Source organism: Diaphorina citri, unplaced genomic scaffold (assembly GCF_000475195.1).
Source record: "Diaphorina citri unplaced genomic scaffold, Diaci psyllid genome assembly version 1.1 scaffold339, whole genome shotgun sequence".
Taxonomy (NCBI): Eukaryota; Metazoa; Arthropoda; class Insecta; order Hemiptera; family Psyllidae; genus Diaphorina; species Diaphorina citri.
The window spans coordinates 162,388-168,971 of record NW_007377774.1 but is presented as its reverse complement, the minus strand read 5'-3'; positions in this window follow the sequence as shown (position 1 = coordinate 168,971).

Genomic DNA, 6,584 nt, shown 5'->3' with positions numbered 1-6,584 from the left:
TTTGAGTAGCAGGGGCGGTAGCTTTTTCCTTGGCTCTGTGAGACAAAATACATACAGGACAACATAGAATTAAATCAAGAATCTCATGATTATGCCATAGAAGACATAAGTTGTGAGATATGTAGAACACAAAAAAGGTAATAGTACACTTAGATACTTGTTACAAATGTCGTTCCCCGCATTAATACACCTCGACATTTTTTATGACTTGACTTGGACTCGAATCACCAACATACAGATCCGATGTCCACCGTGCTAGCCTTTACACGACTAAGGTTGGTCTACGACAAATCTTAGTACAAAAGTCTAATATTGTTATTGGGGTAGTATTGTAAAGCAATTCGAATTTTCCAGCTTTTTATAAATTAAAGAATTCATCCAAGATCTTTCCAGAGGGTAACTTGCTCATGATGCTCGAGCGATTCAACCTTTGGATGGTCGGAGAAATTTTCTGGACCAAGTACTGACGCGAGCGGGGATCACCAGAAACGAGATGTAATCTTTACTTGTCTTCAGATTGGGCTTTTTACAAAATTTTACCAAGATATATCCTCAAAACTATGAATTCGGTGTTATCTCTGACGTTTGATCGATGTACTCTCAACTAATGATTAATAAATAAATTTATATCTTAAGAGTATATCTACTCACCTATTCTTTCCTTCAATAGATCAACATCCTCGTCCTCCACAGGCGCTATGTTTTCTTCCACGGTATTATCATCTTCCACATTAGGGATCTTACCCTCGTAGTAAAGTTTCAACAGGGAGAGAGCGCGACTCCCGTAGCCCATCTGAAAATGGGGAAGCAATAAATTATTACTCTTTTAAAATCAATTACATACATACATAACCATTATCGTTCTATTCTATTGGACAGGTCGATGAACAAAGCATCTCAACCTGACTCTATTGCTATACCTTTGGTTAGCCTTTATATCTTCCCAGTTTCCCTGTTTCTTGCCTACGTCAAACTTGATATGTAGTGTCTTCATAACGATATCTTAAAATCAATTATTACCTTTTTAAAGAGTTTTGATAGAGAGAACTGTAATAACGGAGGTCTTACCGTCACGAAGTTTAAGAGAACATGACACGAAAAGGTCAGCCGTTCCGAGAACGATTACTTTTTACTTGATAACGATATCTTAAAATCAATTATTACCTTTTTAAAGAGTTTTGATAGAGAGAACTGTAATAACGGAGGTCTTACCGTCACGAAGTTCAAGAGAACATGACAGGAAAAGGTCAGCCGTTCCGAGAACGATTACTTTTTACTTAAAAGTTTATCTGATTTAGATACAAATGGGGTTAACGAAACTCAAACCGTAACTCTTGAAGGGTTAGACCAATTTTGATAACATTAGGTAAAAATGGAAAACTCAATAATATTTTCTTGGTAGGAAAACTTTCATCCTGATATTGCTGAAATTTACTCAAATACCCTTAAATATTGACTTTAAATATTTATGAAGAAGCATCTACATGACTTATGTAGTAATGTGCATGGTGATAGAAATTAGTGCCCTACACGCCTTACACTTGACTTTAGACCACTCTACGCCACTGAGACTTTCTCACAATATTGATCAAAATTTTGGGATTTGTGTAGGTTTTGGATGGTAAATGGTTATACTCTTAAAACCAAGATCTCTTAAAATGTGATTCTCTCCCCTATACCCCCACCCGATCCCGATACCGTTTAATTCGGCTGATGGAAGGCCGAATGACTTGGATCGGTTTAATTATATCTTTATCTTCTCATAGCCAGGTCCACAAAGTGATTTTAAAATTCAACTTAAACTCTTGGATGAAAAAATCTGATTGACTGAAATTTCTGAAATCAACCAATCAGATTACTTAATCAGGGAGTTTAACTTAAACCGAGTCTCACTTTGTGGACCGACCGGCTATTAAATTTTTTAAATCAACCAATCAGATTACTTAATCAGGGAGTTTAACTTAAACCGAGTCTCACTTTGTGGACCGACCGGCTATTAAAGATCAAACTGCGAAACGTCAATTTCATGAAATCAGGACTTCTGGAATCATGATCAGTAGAAATGTTACAGGAAATGCGGATATGGAAGGACTCAGGAGTCAGGAGGAACAAGGAGTCCAAGAACGAACATTATCCCATCAGGATAAAATCCGCCCCGGGCGGGAATCGAACCCGCGGCCTAGCGCTTACAAGGCAGATGCACTACCAACTAAGCTAACTAGGCTGGCTTTCTAAAACGTCGTCGCGTCGATAGCAAGTGACAATTTCAATTTTGAACCACCAAAAAGACTCCGCTTTCCAAAAATGTGATTACAATGATTACTTATGGGTATGGGTTTAAAATACTTCCGCAAACCCTATATTGCACACTCGAAACTCGGAAGCAAAAGCTTCGTCCCAATCCCAATGAAAGAAACACCATCCCCTCTTTCGCGTAATCTGGCTTTGTTTAATAAGGGATTTCATGAATTTGTCAAACGGTGACGAAAGAAAATTGAACACTAAAAAAACGCACGGTAACAATGCTTTTGTTCCTTTTGTACATACTTCTTTTTATGGCTTTTCCACTTTTTAACAATTTTCTCCTTCCCTGTTGTACGTTAAATCTCTTTTATTTTGTCACTTAAAATGTTTCCTTTTTTTATGTTTGCGGTCTTTGCAAAGCAAATCCCTTTTTTTTATTTATTTTTTCAAATGTGACTAGACCATAGGTATTTAACTATTTAACGTTTTAAGGTGGATTTCCACCAACGCGACCTCTGTCGTGCGACAAAATCGCGCGACAATGTCGCGCGACGTCTCCTGTTTTCACTTGCAACATTTGTCGCGCGATCGACGACATTCGACCGGTTTTAGCGTTACCTAGGTTAAGCTACGCCGAGCAAGGCCAATAAATGGATGGGTGACCTAAAGGAATAAAGGGAGAACGGGCTATAGTCTTAATTTCAAATCATTACATGAAAGTAAAATCGAAAAATCAAATCAAGAATAATAATAATAAACTGAATATTAAACAAATTAGGTAGGTACATAGGATCTGATTTTCTTTAATCATGATCGAATAAACTACGGGCTAAAAAATTCCCGGAGGGACGGGCCCAGCTTGTTGTATTTAACCTAACCCTAATAACACTAATCACTGCTCGTTTGTGCCAGTTCCTTTGGTAGCAATATTCCACCGACGTGACTTCTGCTCAAGTACCACGAAAAATATTTTAATTTATTTTATTATTATTTTTTTTAAGCTGTGTATTCAACGTGATACGTGATATAGGGTGATAAAAATCATATATATATAAAAAAAAATTAAAAGCACAAGCTCTGCTTATACGGATGGGTATACCATTTATAAAAAAAAATGTATGTTCTGAGTTTTTTATCGATCAAAAATAAATGGAAACTTGTTAATAATAATAAACTAAAATGAAGAGTCGCGCGACACGTTTCCACTGGCATTGCTACGCGACATTCCTTTGATCCGGACCGACTTTCATCGGATAGAAGTCGCATGGTCGCACGACTTTTTTTCGTGTCGCGCGACACGTTTCCACTATGCGATTTTTGCCGCGCGACCCTGTCGCGCGGCAAAAGTCGCGTTGGTGGAAATCCACCTTAAGACTACCCAAAGTACATAGGTAGTTTATAAAAGTCACTAATGAACTTCTAACTAAAGGAAATAGCCATGCAATCCCGTCATTATCCATCTAACAATTATGATGTCACTGCTTGAGAAGTCCATTATTATTTTCTGCAAATTGGCAATGAAGTGATTTGGCGTTGTTCTCACTGTATTATTCTGTATTGTAACCATTAGCTGTCAAACTATTTTGACTTGGCGGGGCGTAGCGCTCCTTAACAACATCAAGCAAACTGGGAGAAAACCGTATAGAACTGGGAGCAAACTGCATAGAACTGGGAGCAAACCGCATAGAATTAATTGGGAGCAAACCGCATAGAACTGAGAGCAAACCGCATAGAACTGGGAGCAAACCGCATAGAACTGGGAGCAAACTGCATAGAACTGGGAGCAAACCGCATAGAAAGAACTGGGAGCAAACCGCATAGAACTGGGAGCAAACCGCATAGAACTGGGAGCAAACCGCATAGAACTGAGAGCAAAAAGCTCTATGCTTGCCGTTCCACTCTGATTTTAGCTTGAGGCGAAAGTAAGTATTTTGGTGAAGTGGAAAAAAGTGTGTGGACCAGATTTTAGGCGATAAGCGATGTCGTTCGACAAAGTGTAGGAGCTGATTATAGCACATTTTGTCATATATATTCCTACTTACTTACACAGCTGTACTATACGACTTTTAGAAGGACAGTACAAAGTAAAAGTGCGACACCCGATAACTATTTTACTATTTGACCTTTCATCTCCACAATAGGGAACTCCATATAGGTCATAGGTGTAATATCAGTGCCTATTTTCCTTGCATTTAAAACTTCATGTAATAGGCTTTTCATTAGCCAGTATTTTCATAGTTTCCTTGCATTTAACAATGTTCATGTAAATGGGCTTTTCATGGCCCTATTGTACAACGTGAGCTTATATTATGCAGTAGTACCTAGCTAGCTACACCATTATCACCTAGTTTCGATGAACTTTTTCGAGAGATTTGATAAAGGGAACTGTAACTCTGCTAAGGTCTTATCGTCCCATCGAAGAGCGAAGGAAGACAGGGTAGGAGAGAGCCGGCCGTTCCGAGAACGAACATTATCTGTTCACGATAAAATGCGCCCCGGACGGGAATCGAACCCGCGGCCTAGCGCTTACAAGGCACTTACCTCTTTGAGAACAGCATCTTGTCGTTTGGTGGAGAGATTCAGGTATCGCTCCTGACTTTGACAGAACTTGGCGGTTTGCTTTTCGAATTTCTTCTTTCCTTCCTGAAATAGGAAAGCCCGTAGAACGCAAACGTGAATTATTTGTTTATTTTGTAGGTAGAAATCTCATTTAGTATCTAAAATTTTCAATTTAGTAGAAACTAAAGCCGTGTGATATGAGCTGATTATCTTTCGACCTAGAGATCGAAAACTCCTCCAAATACTCATAATCAGCTCATATCACACTGCTCGAAACCTCAAAATGTATCTATGGAAAAATTGGGCTTTTACCAAGAAATCTAAGTACATAAAGAGATTTCAAGGGTCCAGTGGAAAGTAGGTACATAAAGAGATTTTAAGGGTCGAGTGCCGAGTGGGTGGATTACGACACATCACGTTCCTTTAGGTACATACACTCCATTTGTCAAAGGCGTTTTGGATCAATTTTGGAAAAAAAAATCACTTACTGACGAAAATTTGTAATGAAATAATAAGTGGTAGGTATAGAATAGTTAGTATAGGTAATGGTCAATACATATGTACAGTTTTACACCTAGAGTGAAAGCTTGATTACGATTGGCTCGATTTTTTTATTCTCGCAGAGTTACAAAAAAATTTATTTATTTATTTACTTTTTTTTATAAGGAACATTATAGAATGCTCGACACTAGCATTATTCGATTGTTGCCGAGCAAGCAATTTGAGGACACCCGAACACAGAATTTGTACAGAAGACTTGGATTTTTCACATGGAGCCGTGGCGGTGTCTTTTCAAACCAATCTATTAAAGGCGGATCGGTCCCTAAAGCTTGGTCGTGGAGGCCCAAAACCCCCAGTCACGAGAACTTTCGTCTCCACGGAGCGACTGTGGGATCAAAATAAAGAGTCACGTGGTCATCTGAACTACAATGACAACATTAAACCGTAGGAGAGCAGTATACAACCAGTGTTACGTGTATTAACGTGCCAGGAGCGACTGGTTTTATTGGTTGTGATAGAGCCAAGGTATAGATAACATAAGCCTTGTCAACCGTTTGATCGTGACGGCTGGAGAAATCTAACTCCTGCGCAATTCACAACACCTCCTCTCGGAGAAATCCTTTCACCAGCGTTCTTCCTATCGTGCAGAACCGGTGCTGCACCACGAGCTGAAACCATTTGCTCCGACACCAAAGCTAGGGGCAGCTCCGTACGGTAATAAGAAATTAAACTCCTGCGCAATTTCACCACACTCTTCTCAGGAATCCTTTTCCACCAAGTGTTCTTCCTATTACATGGTTTGCGGGAACTGGAGATGCATGGGCACGAGCTACCAATTTGTCTCTCCCGGCACCCAAAGCAAGAGTCAAGCTCCATACGTTAAAATAGGAGTAAATAAATCATAACTGTATTATCTCCAGGTTCAAAATTAACCATTCGCTACCGGAAGACCGCAATAGGGAACGGATCACCAACGAAAGGTGAGTTCTCAGACGTTTTTTCCTTTTTTTTTTCTATTATTATTATTTCACCATGACACTACAGTGGTTTATAGTTGAAGGGTAGTACCAGTGCGCTTCTCTCTCAGGTCTTGTACTAGTGTTAGTCCTAGGTAGTGAGTATCATTGTTGGTTTTCAATTCGTCTGCTATCGAGAGAAGTAGTTCAAGTGTCACCTGCGTGTATTACTGTCCACATTTGTTGACTGATTTATCTTGCTAACTTGAATACAAGATAAACAAATTACAACTCCATTTCTTGGTAATGCTTCAATCGCTTTGA